The 12,909-nt window shown below is 41.2% G+C and overlaps 1 long non-coding RNA gene across 6 annotated transcripts; it reads right to left on the reverse strand.

The window, feature by feature from the left end:
- Positions 1 to 4,908: 4,908 nt before the first annotated feature.
- Positions 4,909 to 12,785, reverse strand: LOC102145948 (uncharacterized). 6 transcript variants are annotated; one of them, XR_010580880.2, is made up of 4 exons: positions 12,647 to 12,753; positions 11,565 to 11,668; positions 5,937 to 6,025; positions 4,909 to 5,041 (listed from the first exon to the last, which is right to left on the reverse strand). It is a non-coding gene; the product is annotated as an uncharacterized lncRNA (long non-coding RNA). The 6 variants fall into 6 exon arrangements; XR_283987.5 differs by lacking the exon at positions 11,565 to 11,668 and having other exon boundaries at positions 12,647 to 12,785; XR_012423387.1 differs by lacking the exon at positions 11,565 to 11,668 and having other exon boundaries at positions 4,909 to 5,085; positions 12,647 to 12,785.
- Between the last annotated feature and the right edge of the window lie 124 nt (positions 12,786 to 12,909).

The raw sequence follows: 12,909 nt of genomic DNA on the forward strand, positions 1-12,909 counted from the left end.
CTACTTATGAGTGAGAACATGCAGTGTTTGGTTTTCTGTTCCTGTGTTAGTTTGCTGAGGATGATGGTTTCCAGCTTCATCCATGCCCCTGCAAAGGACATGAACTCATTCTTTTTTATGGCTGCATATTATTCCATGGTGTATATGTGCCACATTTTCTTTATCCAGTCTATCATTGATGGGCATTTGGGTTGGCTCCAAGTCTTTGCCATTGTAAATAGTGCTGCAATAAACATACGTGTGCATGTGTCTTTATAGTAGAATGATTTATAATCCTTTAGGTATACACCTAGTAATGGGATTGCTGGGTCAAATGGTATTTATGGTTCTAGATCCTTGAGGAATTGCCACACTGTCTTCCACAATGGATGAACTAATTTACACTCCCACCAACAGTGTAAAAGCGTTTATATTTCTCTGCATCCTTGCCAGCATCTGTTGTTTTCAGACGTTTTAATGATCACCAGTCTAACTGGTGTGGGATGGTATCTCATTGTGACTTTGATTTGCGTTTCTTTAATGACCAGTGATGATTAGCTTCTTTTTTTCATGTTTGTTGGCTGCATAAATGTCTTTTTTTGAGAAATGTCTGTTCATATCCTTTGCCCACTTTTTAATGGAGTTTTTTTTTTCTTGTAAATTCGTTTAAGTTCCTTGTAGATTCTGGATATTAGACCTTTGTCAGATGGATAGATTGCAAAAATTTTTATATACATGATTTTTCTTCACAGGAACAACTAGTTAGTAACACGATAATATCTTGCCAGGTTAAATCAAAGGCAATAGTTAAAGCCTGAAAATTTTTGAATGAATTTAAGAGGGATCCTGGCTAAATGAACTCAACTTAAATTGAATTTGTGAAAGATCAGACATTGGAAAAGAAACATGAACTCGAGTTGTTCCCGAATCTCCATTTGCCACCTTGTGGAGAGGCAAAATATTTTTGGGATTTTCTGAGGACTCTGTACTACTGGTGGCATATGTGACTCCTGTGTGAGTATTGCATGTGGAGGAGGTTGGGGGATGGAACAGATGAAGAGGACATAAGTGCAGGGGAAACATGCTGAGGGGAGTGTGATAGACAAAATAAATGATCATCTAAGACATCAGAATCAGGGAGAGAGGAAGTTCCTTGGAAGCATACACGGTGATTTTTATGTAATTTTGGGTTTTGGGATAAAGCTAAACAGACCTGAACATCAAGTCAGAGGTATGGGACCCCTGATTACAAAAGAAAATTATACACTTCTTTTTTTGAGAGTTTTTGGGTTAAAATGGGACCAATTTTTAAGACTGCAACCTAAAAGCAAGAAGGAATGAATTAAAGAATAAATTGAACCCATGTTGGGTTTTGGTAAGGGACTATAAGATCCCTGAGGCTTTCCTGAGGGATTTGGATATCCCTTTTCCCTTCGACTCACTCTATTTGGGGGCATCCCACCACAAATAGAGGGCCTGTCCTTTCCTGGATGACCAGTCCAAGTGTGTCCTTGTTTGAGTGGTCAGCTCAAGCCTAATGTGCCTGTGATGAAGTAGAATGCAAAAGTGGGTCGGCAACCTGTAGAGTGTCTGTGCAGTGTTCAGATCGCTGCTGCTCATTTCCAAGGCACAGTTTACAGAGTGTTAAAAGTGGACTCGCCACCCTGACAGGTAATAGCGAATTCACTCCTTTGTTATGCCTTCGGGTAACACCAGTTCGGGTAATATGAGGGAGTGCCCTCAGCCAGAAACCCTCAATTGCCAATGAGTACTCAAGCTGGTTCACTGGCAGTCCAAAAATAGAAAAGAAACCTGGCTAGTCCCTCACCCCTAAGGACAACAATAAAGTATAAGTATCCCTTCTCTAGTGCTTCAAGATCCCAGCCTTGGCCAGGGGCCTTCGGTTCCCAAGTGAACCAGACCACTGAGGGAAGTAGGGAAGAAAAAGAAGGGGGAAATCCCAGTAAAGTTCCCATATGGGCCAGACAAGGTGTCAGAGCCCCAGCATTGGGAGGAGTTTGAATCACAGGTTGGTAAAAAGAATTTATCAGCACCAGTATAGGTTTGAAAAAGGGAAGTTTATTAGAAAGAATGTGGCAGAGGAGTGCAGTGGGGTGCCTCAGTGAGAGGACTGAGCATGCTGTGGCGGATTTTTCTCTGGAGAAATTATGGACCTTACAGCAGGAGCGTATGGAGAATTTATGGACCTTAAGGCGGGAGCGTAGGATTGTAAAATGTGTTTCCACATGGCATTCCAGAGATGTATAGGAATTGTAGTTACTTATAAAAGTTGAGAGAGACCTGGAACCACATGCTGACTTTGGCTACCAGGGAAGTTTAATTACTTCTAATTTTCCCCAGATAAGGAGTTTTGCCTCTGGATGGCCTGTTTGATAGTCACCAGGTGGTCTTTGCTCCCTTCTAAATTCCTCAGATGAGGATTTTTTGTCTCCAGGGCCTGTTCAATGATGACCACGTGATTTTGCTCTCCCCAGTGGGTACATGCCTGTGTTTATATATTGTCTACATGGTGCCAAATTGATTTATGAATAAATTAGCATTTATTAATTAAGCAAATAAGCCCAAATGCTTTTGAAGTTCAGTATTAAATATAATTCAGACATTTTCACCTAGGTTTCTTGGTGAGACATATTTATACTCTTTCCACTAGATTTCTTAAGGTAACAGAGTTTGGTGAACAAACACTGTGGTTGCCGCCTGTAATCCCAGCACTTTGGGAAGTCAAGGCTGGAGGATGACTTGAGCCAGGAAGTTTGATACCAGCCTGGGCAACATAGTGAAACTTTGTCTCTATAAAAACAAACAAAACAGGCCGGGCACGGTGGCTCACGCCTGTAATCCCAGCATTTTGGGAGGCTGAGACGGGCGGATCACGAGGTCAGGAGATCGAGACCATCCTGGCTAACACGGTGAAACCCCGTCTCTACTAAAAATACAAAAATTAGCCGGGCATGGTGGCGGGTACCTGTAGTCCCAGCTACATGGGAGGCTGAGGCAGGAGAATGGCGTGAACCCAGGAGACGGAGCTTGCAGTGAGTGGAGATCGCACCACTGCACTCCAGCCTGGGCAACAGAGCGAGACTCCGTCTCAAAAAAAAAATAAATAAAAATAACAAACAAACAAAACGAAAACAAAGACACATACAAAAAACAAACAAACAAACAAAAAAACCCGTTGCTTCTGCGATTCTTTAAATTTTCTTGATTTTTTTTTTTTTTTTTTTTTTTTTGGTGAGATAGAGTCCTACTCTGTTGCCCAGGCTGGAGTACAGTGGCACAATCATAGCTCACTGCAGCCTTGAACTCCTGTGCTCAAACAATCCTCCTGCCTCAGCATCGCAAGTAGCTGGAACTACAGGTGTGTGTCACTATACCTGGCTAATTTTTAAATTTTTTGTAGAGACAGGGTCTCCCTACGTTGCCTAGGCTGGCCTCAAAACCTGGACTCAAGTGCTGCTTCCACCTTTGCCTCCCAAAGTGCTGGGATTATAGGCATGAGCCACTATGCCTGGCCATTTCTGTGATATTTTTGATGCTTGATTTGTCTTTGAGCCAAAGCTCTGAGGGCTGGCTGTTGGGCTTCCCTGAAGCCTTGAACATATCTTACTGTGAGCTTACATCTTTGATTTTGAGCCTTTAGATTCTGGGGTCTAGACAGGTGGCCATGGTGAAGCCTGAAGACATACATATGTCCACAGTGTCTAGGCTGCCAGGTGTAGGGCAAACCCAACGTATCCTCCCTGGCCAAGCTATGCCTCCTGTTTATGTTGGGTAGGGTCGGACCCTCCAGGCATCCTCTTCATAGCTCTGCCCTCTCTCCTAAGCTCTAGACCTGGTATGTAAATTCAGGACCCAGATGAGCTCCACCCTTTACAGCCATCCTGGATGCCATGTGGGTACTTGGGACCCAGGATGACTGAGAAGACAATAGAGAGAATTCCTGTGTTATTTTAAATTTATGCTGTATTAAATTAATAGATAATCATAAAATGTCAGAGTCATTTCTAAGCAAGTTAAAATACTGAAATATTAATCACTAAACATAAGTTTAAGTTTGTCTATTTTAGCATCTTGTTTTTATGTGGTATAGAAAAACTAATTACATTTGTATCTGTTAATTTAAAAATTTATCTACAAATACTGATATAAAACAGTTCAAAATTACTTTCTAGGTTTTTCACTAGAAATTAAGGTTACTAAGAGTTAAAATTATAATTAACATACGTAATTAAAATTACTAGATATAAGTGAAACAATTGTGTATACCATGTGTAAGAAAAATAAGATGTATTTTTGGTTGAAAGGATTATGAAGGAGGCATGAGAATGTGATTTTTGTTAAAAAGAAAGCAATTTTGTTCAGAGGTTTTTAAAGGTTGTTTTAAGTTGAAGAGATTAAAAAAATGATAAAACTGAATGGATATAGAAAACTGAGGAAAGAAAGAAAATTGAAAACAATTATAAGAGTTTATAAAAGGTTTATAGAAATGTTGTGTGGTGAAAGCTGATTGAGAAGAGATGAATTAGCATTTCCATTGTGCATACTACACTCAGACTTCCAGACTGGTGGAATGCACAAATGGGAAAATAAAAAATCAATTGGCAAAGGTTGCAGAAACGTCTTATCTTCCTTGGCCTAAGACTCTTTCATTTGCTTAGCTTAAATTCTACCCTGCTTGAAATACATCAGGTCTCTCCCATTGAAGTGATAATGAGAAGTCCCATGCCCCCTGAAAAAAGGAGCCTACAAACCAGCTCTCCTTAAAGGTGGTTTTCTAAAAAAAAAAAAAAAAAAAAAAAAAAAAAGGTGGTATTTTTAATTATTGCCAAGGCCTTATAAGCTTCTCAATAAAAATTCTAAGTTAACTGAGGATTCTGTTAACAGCTAGAGACATCAAAGATCATGGTGTCCAACTTGGAGACTTTGTTTATTGGAAAACACCATCAAATAAAGCACTCCTTCCAACCACATCGAATGGACCACATCAGGCAGCCCTGTCTGCATGGACATCTTCATCATCGGAGATCTTCAACACCTTGTTCTTCAGACCAGGACAAGAAGTAGATGAAATATTTATTTGGTTACCTTCAGGAACAGGAACACTTTTCAAATTGTTTTGTTAATAATTGTCCTTATTGTTTATCATATTTTTGATACTTAAATTGATAATACCTTATATTTCTGGATGCCTAAGGTTAACAACAAAAAAACCAATCATGACTTAAAATTTTCCAACATAGTGTGGTTCCTTTGTCAGCAGATGGACCTCATGGAGATTCCCTTGGTTTATCCCTTTGTGTTGCCAATGAATTCAGTCTTGGGACCTCACTTTGATTCCTTTTTTATTTTAAAGATGGAGACTCACTGTGTCGCCCAAGCTGGAGTGCAGTGGCACCACCTTGGCTCACTGCAACTTCTGCCTCCTGGGTTCAAGTGATTCTACTGCCTCAGCCTCCCAAGCAGCTGGGATTACAGGCGTGTGCCACCAAGTCCAGCTAATTTTTGTATTTTTAGTAGAGACAGTGTTTCATCATGTTGGCCAGGCTGGTCTTGAACTCCTGATCTCATGTGATCCAGCTGCCTCGGCCTTGCAAAGTGCTGGCATTACAGGCATGAGCCACAGTGCCTGGCTGACCTCACTTAATTCTTAAGCCACACTCCCTTCCCTTTTTCCCTTGACATGGGGCAGATTACCTGGAAATTAGCCTTTCCAGCAACATGGAAGAAATTTAAATCTAAAATATTATGATCAATGCTTTCAGAAGAGAAAGATCTCTATCAAAAGGGGGAAATGAAGAAAGAAACATACTTCAGAGCAGTCTGAGCTATATGAGGTTTGCAAAATGTATCAGGCCCAAAGAGACATGAAAAACTTCAGTCATACCCCCCTTCCCCCCCACCCCCCCACTCTCTCTCTCTCTCTCTCTCTCACATACCCTGAGGGCAGTTGTTTAAAGGCATTTTGATCGTTCTTTTCTTCCCCATAGTTTTCTGAGTAGCTGTCTCATCTATTATCTTCACGTTCCTGGAATATATGATACAAAGAATAATGTATAATCAATCAATAGCTTATGTTATTTTTATATAAATTATTTGTAAACAACTTGACAACTACCTCTTTTTTCCTTTAAAAATCCACTTTTAAGTGGGGCACAATGGTGTGTGCCTGTAATCCCAGCCACTTGAGAGGCTGAGGTGGGAGGATTGCTTGAGCCCAGGAGTTCCAGGCCAGCTTGGGCAACATGGTGAAACCCCATCTTAAAAAAATAATCCATGTTTTACTGCTGCTAACTACAGCATATATTTAAGGCACCTTGAATCTGTGCTCCCAAGTTGTAGTACTCAAATTTGGCCCAAATAAACTCTTTACTTACATTAATTTTGCCTCAGTTTCTCCCTTAGGTTGATTCTCTCAGTGTATGGTTTGTCTTTTCATTTTCTTAATTCTGTCTTTTGAAGCTCAAATGGTTCTAATTTTAGTTAAGTGCAATTTATTTATTTTTTTTCTGTTATGGCTTGTGCTTTTGGTGTCATGTCTAGAAACTATTTGACTAATCCAAGGTTGAGACCATCTTTGCAAAAATTATGACAGTGAGAAAAATCTAACATGACTGACTCTATCTTGCTTCTAACTTCACAAGGTGACCATAGCTGTCTTTGCTTTTTCTTGGGCTTAGGCCAAGCTTACTAATGGAAGAATTTAGTTTGTAGTTTAACCTTAAAGCAAAGATGATAATAGCCCCTTCGGTCCCTTTGGTTCAGGGACCAAAACACCCTTTGTAAAAACTAATGAAAAGCCATAGAATTAGAATTATGGAAGAGGCCTGAATTCTGCTAACACATATGCATAGTTAAAGATAAGTAATCATTGTATACTGCTCAGGAGTCACATGGGGTGGTCACAAGATTGGTAATTTCCCTAATTGCCCCTATAGATAACATTGTTATTGTAAAACCTGAGACTGGTGTTTGAAATATTTTTCAGACTTTGCATTCCAGTGGAACAACTGATGCCACCTGGACTGGTGACCCACACCCAGGAACTGTCTCTGCACAAAGATAGTCTCAATACCTGTCTGATATCCTCCCCAACACAACCAATTAGCATTCCCCATTCTGTAGCCCTCTGCCTGACAAATTATCTTTCAAAAACCCTAGCCTCCAAATTCTCAGGAAGATAAACTTAAGAATTATCTCCTGTCCTCTCACTTGGCTGACCCTGTGAGCAAACTCTTTCTTTGCTGTGAAAATCTGCTGTTCTCAGCGCATTGGCTTTTCTGAGCAGTGGGCAAGATTAATTCCTTGAGTGATTACAAGGTCATGAAAATTTTCTCCTCTAACTTTTTTTTTTAGTGAATTTAGAGTTTTAGTTTCTATATTTAGGTCCATGTAACCCATTAGGGTTAATTTTCTTTTGTATGATGTGTGGTGATGATAGTGGCAGAAGGAAGACAAATCCTAGGCAGACATGGGGTGGGTCCCTGGTGAAACCTGACCTTCAAGCTGAAGACAGTTTAAAGCCCAGCTACAAGTCCTGGGTAAATTCACAGACCAGATTGAGAGCCTCTCTTCCTGTTTGGCATGCTTTCTTCTGATTGATCTCTGCCCTTCACCTATTTTATATATACCTACCCTTCCCTAATTGGTTTTTTACACTGTTGTGCTCATCTGGCCTTTTTTGCATATTCACAAACCAATCAGCATGCACTGCTCCATTCTGAGTCCATAAAAGACCTGTACCCAGCCACAGTGAGAGAGAGACCACCTGACTTTGGATAGGGGACCACCCTTGCATCCTCTCTCTGCTGAAAGCTGTTTGTAACTCGATAAAATTCTTCTGCACCCTCCTCACCCTTTGTCAGTGTAACCTCATTCTTCTTGGACATGGGACAAGAGTTCAGTACACACTCAACACAAGTACAAAGAAGGCTGTAACACTGTGGACCTCTGCCTTCCACTGGCAGAGGGTAGCCTCCCCATGCAATGGTAAGCAGTGGTAGGGCCAAGCCAGCCCTGGAGCCATGGGGCTGGAGCCGGCCAACAGAACAGGGCTGACAGAGCTGTTAATGTACTGCCATCTGTTGGGCTACAGACGGCAGGACTAAAAGAGCTAATTAGCATGCTGTAACATCCCCTCTGGGGCTTTGGGGTTGTGGGCACCACTGCCTGGATGCTACTGTGTTCCCCTCAGTTCAACACACCTGGTCCAGCAACAAACCCTGCACAGAGCCCACTCCTGTGCTGGTGCTTGGAACAGCTGTCCTGACCCCACACGTGCTCACTCACAAACCCCCTTCTTCCAGGGGCTAAGCACCTAGTTGTGGTGGCCATAGGATCCATGCCAGGATGCAAGTCAGGTGTGGCACAGCAAGTCAAGTAGATGGGGCATCTCCTGTGGCAAATCCAGGCCTGAGCAAGGCCTGGGAAGGGGTATTGCTGGCTGGAGGTCTCTGGCTGGCAAAGTGATGAAGAAAAATCTGGCATCAGTAAGGATGTAAGTTCTTCTTCTTCTTCTTTTTTTTTTTTTTTTTTTTTTTTTTTGCATATGAATATCCAATTGCCCTGGCACCAGACCCCATTTTTTGAAAAGACTATCCTTTCTTTGTTGAATTTTCTTGGCACATTTGTTGAAAATCAATCAATCATGAATATAAGGGTTTATTTCTGTACTCTCATTTTTATTTCATTGCTCTATATGCTTAGTTCTGTGCCAATACCACACCATCTTGATATCTTGATTCCTGTAGCAGTGCATTAAGATTTTTTTTGTTTGTTTGTTTAGTTTGTTTCTGTTTTTTTTTTTTTTTTTTTTTTTGAGGCAAGGTCTCACTCTGTTGCCCAGGCTGGAGTACGGTGGCATGAACATGGCTCACTGTAGCCTCAATCTCCTGGCCTCAAGCAATCAAGCGTTCCTCCCACCTTAGCTTCCCAAGTAGCTGGGACCACAGGCATGTGACCCCCTCATCCTGCTAATATTTTTTTCTTATTAAAAAAATTTTTCATGGGTAGAATTGGGGTCTATGTTGCCTAGGCTGGTCTTGAACTCCTGAGCTCAACCAATCCTCCTGCCTTGGCCTACCAACGTGGGGATTACAGGCATGAGCCACCACAACTGGCCTATTTTTATTTTTTTGTAGAGACAGGGTCTCAACATGTTGCCCAGGCTGGTCTCAAACTCCTGAGCTCAGGCCATCTGCCCACCTCAGCCTCCTGAGTAGTTAGGACCACAAGCATGCACCACCCGGCCCACTTTTTAAATTTTTTGTAGAGATGAAGTCTTATTATGTTGCTTAGGTTGGTCTTGAACTCGTGAGCTCAAGTAATCCTTACTCCTTGGCCTCTCAAAGTGCTGGGGTTATAGGCGTGAGCCACCTGCCTGACCTAAATTTTTAAAAATCTCAAAGTGTAACTTCTCCAATTTTGCTTACCTTTTTCATAAATCTTTTGGCTATTCTAGATCTTCTGCATTTCTATGCAAATTATGGATTATCTTGTCAATTTCCACTAAAAAAGTCTAATAGTATTTGCCAAAAACTGAAACTTCTGAGATTTTTACCCTATTGCAAGCTAATACGTTTCAGAAAAAAAGTCTTCAGACCTCTGCTTTACCCTAACATTCCAGGTCCTTATGTTTCAATTTAAATCTACTTTTCTCTTATTTATTCCTTTTAATTGCTCATTGTTCCCCTTATAAAGATACTTACTTTTAGCTATTTGTATGTCTTTGATGGTCTCTCCATAGGAATATTCTTTGCTATTATCTACTTATGTATGAATCCTATTCTTTAAGGCCCACTTTAGACATCATTCCTTTCCTTTCCCTTTTCTGTACTTCCCTGATCTCTTCAGTTAGAAGCATTTTTTTGGTATCAAATTTATCAAAATAAATAAAAATAAGTAATCTTTGTCTTCTCAAAAATGAAAAAATAGAAATAAGTAATCTTATGTCTGGATGCAGTGGCTCATGCCCGTAATCCTGGCAATTTGGGAGGCTGAGGCAGGTAGATCACCTGAGGTCAGAAGTTCGAGACCAGCCTGGCCAACATGGTGAAACCCCATCTCTACTAAAAATACAAAAAGTTAGCTGGGCATGGTGGCACATGCCTGTAATCCCAGTTACTCAGGAGGCTGAGGCAGGCGAATCGCTTGAACTAGGGAGGCAGAGGTTGCAGTGAGCGGAGATTGCACCACTGCACTCCAGCCTGAGCAACAGAGAGACTCCGTCTAAAAAAAAAGATCTTCATCTCTGTCCTCCCATAACACATTATTTCTACCTTTGACCCAACTTAATTTTCCTTTTATTTAGTTATACATCTTATTTTGTCAGAATATGTATAATATCATCTGAATCTCTTAGTATTCTTTTTTTTCCAGTTTTGTAGAGAAGCCTTGCTGTGTTGCCCAGGCTAGTCTCAAACTCCTGTCAAGTTATCCTCCCGCCTCCCAAACTGCTGAGATTATAGACACGTGCCACAGTGCCCAGCTCTTTTGGTATTCTTACACAGGGTCTTGATTAATAAATGTATTTGCTGAATAGGGTTCAAGTTATTTTTGCGGGTGATTTTCCTGTTCCTGCCATTAGATGGCAGTGCTCAAACTTAGTAGTGCAAAGAAATACCAGGTTTTAACAATTAAAAAGGATTCTGGGTCTGTGGTCTTATCTGCTTTGAAACAGTATTGCCTTAGCATGCTATAATACAAACTACCAAATGATCTTGTTTATTCACTACTACTATATGAAACTTCTCTTTCTGTATTGACCTCTTTGGTGTGTGGAAGAAAGACTTTCATTAAAGTTCTGAACCTTAGCCTATGCAGTCAGCTAGCATTTACAAATCATTATGTAGAGCAGATTTGTGATTGTCTAAATTAATGGCATTACCTACCAAATGTGTAACTGTTACTAGTGCTACTACATTAATATTTGAAAGATTATCTTTTTTTTTTTTTTGAAAAGGAGTCCTGCTCTGTCGCTCAGCCTGGAGTGCAGTGGCACAAACTCCGCTCACTGCAAGCCCCGCTTCCCGGGTTCACGCCATTCTCCTGCCTCAGCCTCCTGAGTAGCTGGGACCACAGGCGCCCGCCACCACCCCGGCTAAATTTTTTGTATTTTTAGTAGAGACGGGGTTTCACCGTGTTAGCCAGGATGGTCTGGATCTCCTGACCTCGTGATCCATCCGCCTCGGCCTCCAAAAGTGCTGGGATTACAGGCGCGAGCCACCGTGCCCGGCTGGTTAATTCTCTTTTAGAGCAAAGAACAGTAGAAACTTTATTAGATTTTATATTTTCTCCCAACCCCTATTCTCTTTTTTGAAGAACAGCAGAATGAAATGAGCTCCAGGACCCATCGAAGTAGGGTATGATGGTTTGAACAGATTCCAGTATGGAACAAAGTATCCATATTTTGCCTGAAGTCTTTCATTCATATGATTCTTCTAATGCTTCCTGGAAAATTCCAAGAACTTGATGTGAAATTATGCTTAACAGAGCACCCACTTGGCCTATGACAGGTACATTAGTCCATTCTTGCACTGCTATAAAGAAAAGAGTTTTAATTCGCTCACGGCTCTGCAGGCTGTACAGGAACCCCGAGGGCTTCTGCTGGACTTCTGGGGAGGCCTCAGGAAGTTCAGAATCATGGCAGAAAACCAAGGGAAGTAGGCACGTCCTATATGGCGGGAGGAGGGAGGGTGGGGGAGGCGCCACACACTTTTAAATAACTGATTTCACCAGAACTCCCTATCACCAGAATGGCAAAAATGGGGAAATCTGCCCCCATGATCCAACGACCTCCAACACTGGGGATTACAATTTGACATGAGATTCAGGTGGGACACAGATCCAAACCATATTAGCAGGGTTAGAATAACTTTTTGTTTTCCTACTAAGTGTTGGGCTTATTTGTAGGGTGAGTAGGGTAAGCCAAATAAAACTATAGTATACATCGTATTTTTCATATAGTATACATATTATTTTATATGTAATTATATGAAAATAATGTGTCTAAAGGAAGGTGAGTGGAAACTCTACAGCAAAATACCACTCTTTCTTTAGAAGAGGACGGCTTCTATTTTGATATAAGAAAATGGTTCCTGTTTGACGGACCACATTAGCCCTAACTTGGACTACAGAATGACTTCTTTTGAGCAGAGCTTATAGGAGAAAAGTTTGATAAGTCAAGACTGATGACGTTTTTGTTTTTTGCCTGAGAATTTTCTCAGTTTCTCTGAGAAACTGTATCACAAAATTACTATTAGATTGGTCTTATGTAGACAACTTGAAATTATTGGCAATTTCCAATTTAGCAAAATGTTGGCTATAATAACTTAGTGAATTATGACAACAACCTGTTTCTCTTAGCTTTCTGACATCTAAGGGTTCTTACAGGACAAAGATGAAGCTGTAATTGTCCAGCTCAACTGCTCATCTCCTTAGCATAAACACTGATTTGGAAAATACTTTGCGTATCACACGGTAGGAGCCTGGGAATGTTCTCATCCAAACTAAACAGTGGTTAAAGGTTTTTCAACAAAGTTCTTGCTCCAATATCTGTTTTCATACCCAATTACTCAAAGCAGATCCTCTTCCTCTTTGCTTCCTCTCCTTGCAATGCCCTTCCCTCTCTTCCCTAAACTGGAGAACTTACTTATGCTCAAGATTCAGCGCAAGTGTCACTCCCAGGTGAAGGCTTTCTCAACAAGGCCGCGGGGAACAGCCGGTTACTCCCTATCTCCTCCCAGAGCTCAGGCAAGCAAGCAGCTCGGCTTTTATCAGAGAATAATGGGATTATCTACTTTCCTGTAGGTCTCGCCCCGAGGGTGTAAGCTTCGAGGGCGGAGACTGTGTCTTTTACAATTTTTCCCGTTTTTATTGTCCAGCCAGCCCATGCAGGTGACTCTCGATGTTTCC

Source organism: Macaca fascicularis, chromosome 14 (genome assembly GCF_037993035.2).
Source record: "Macaca fascicularis isolate 582-1 chromosome 14, T2T-MFA8v1.1".
Classification (NCBI taxonomy): domain Eukaryota; kingdom Metazoa; phylum Chordata; class Mammalia; order Primates; family Cercopithecidae; genus Macaca; species Macaca fascicularis.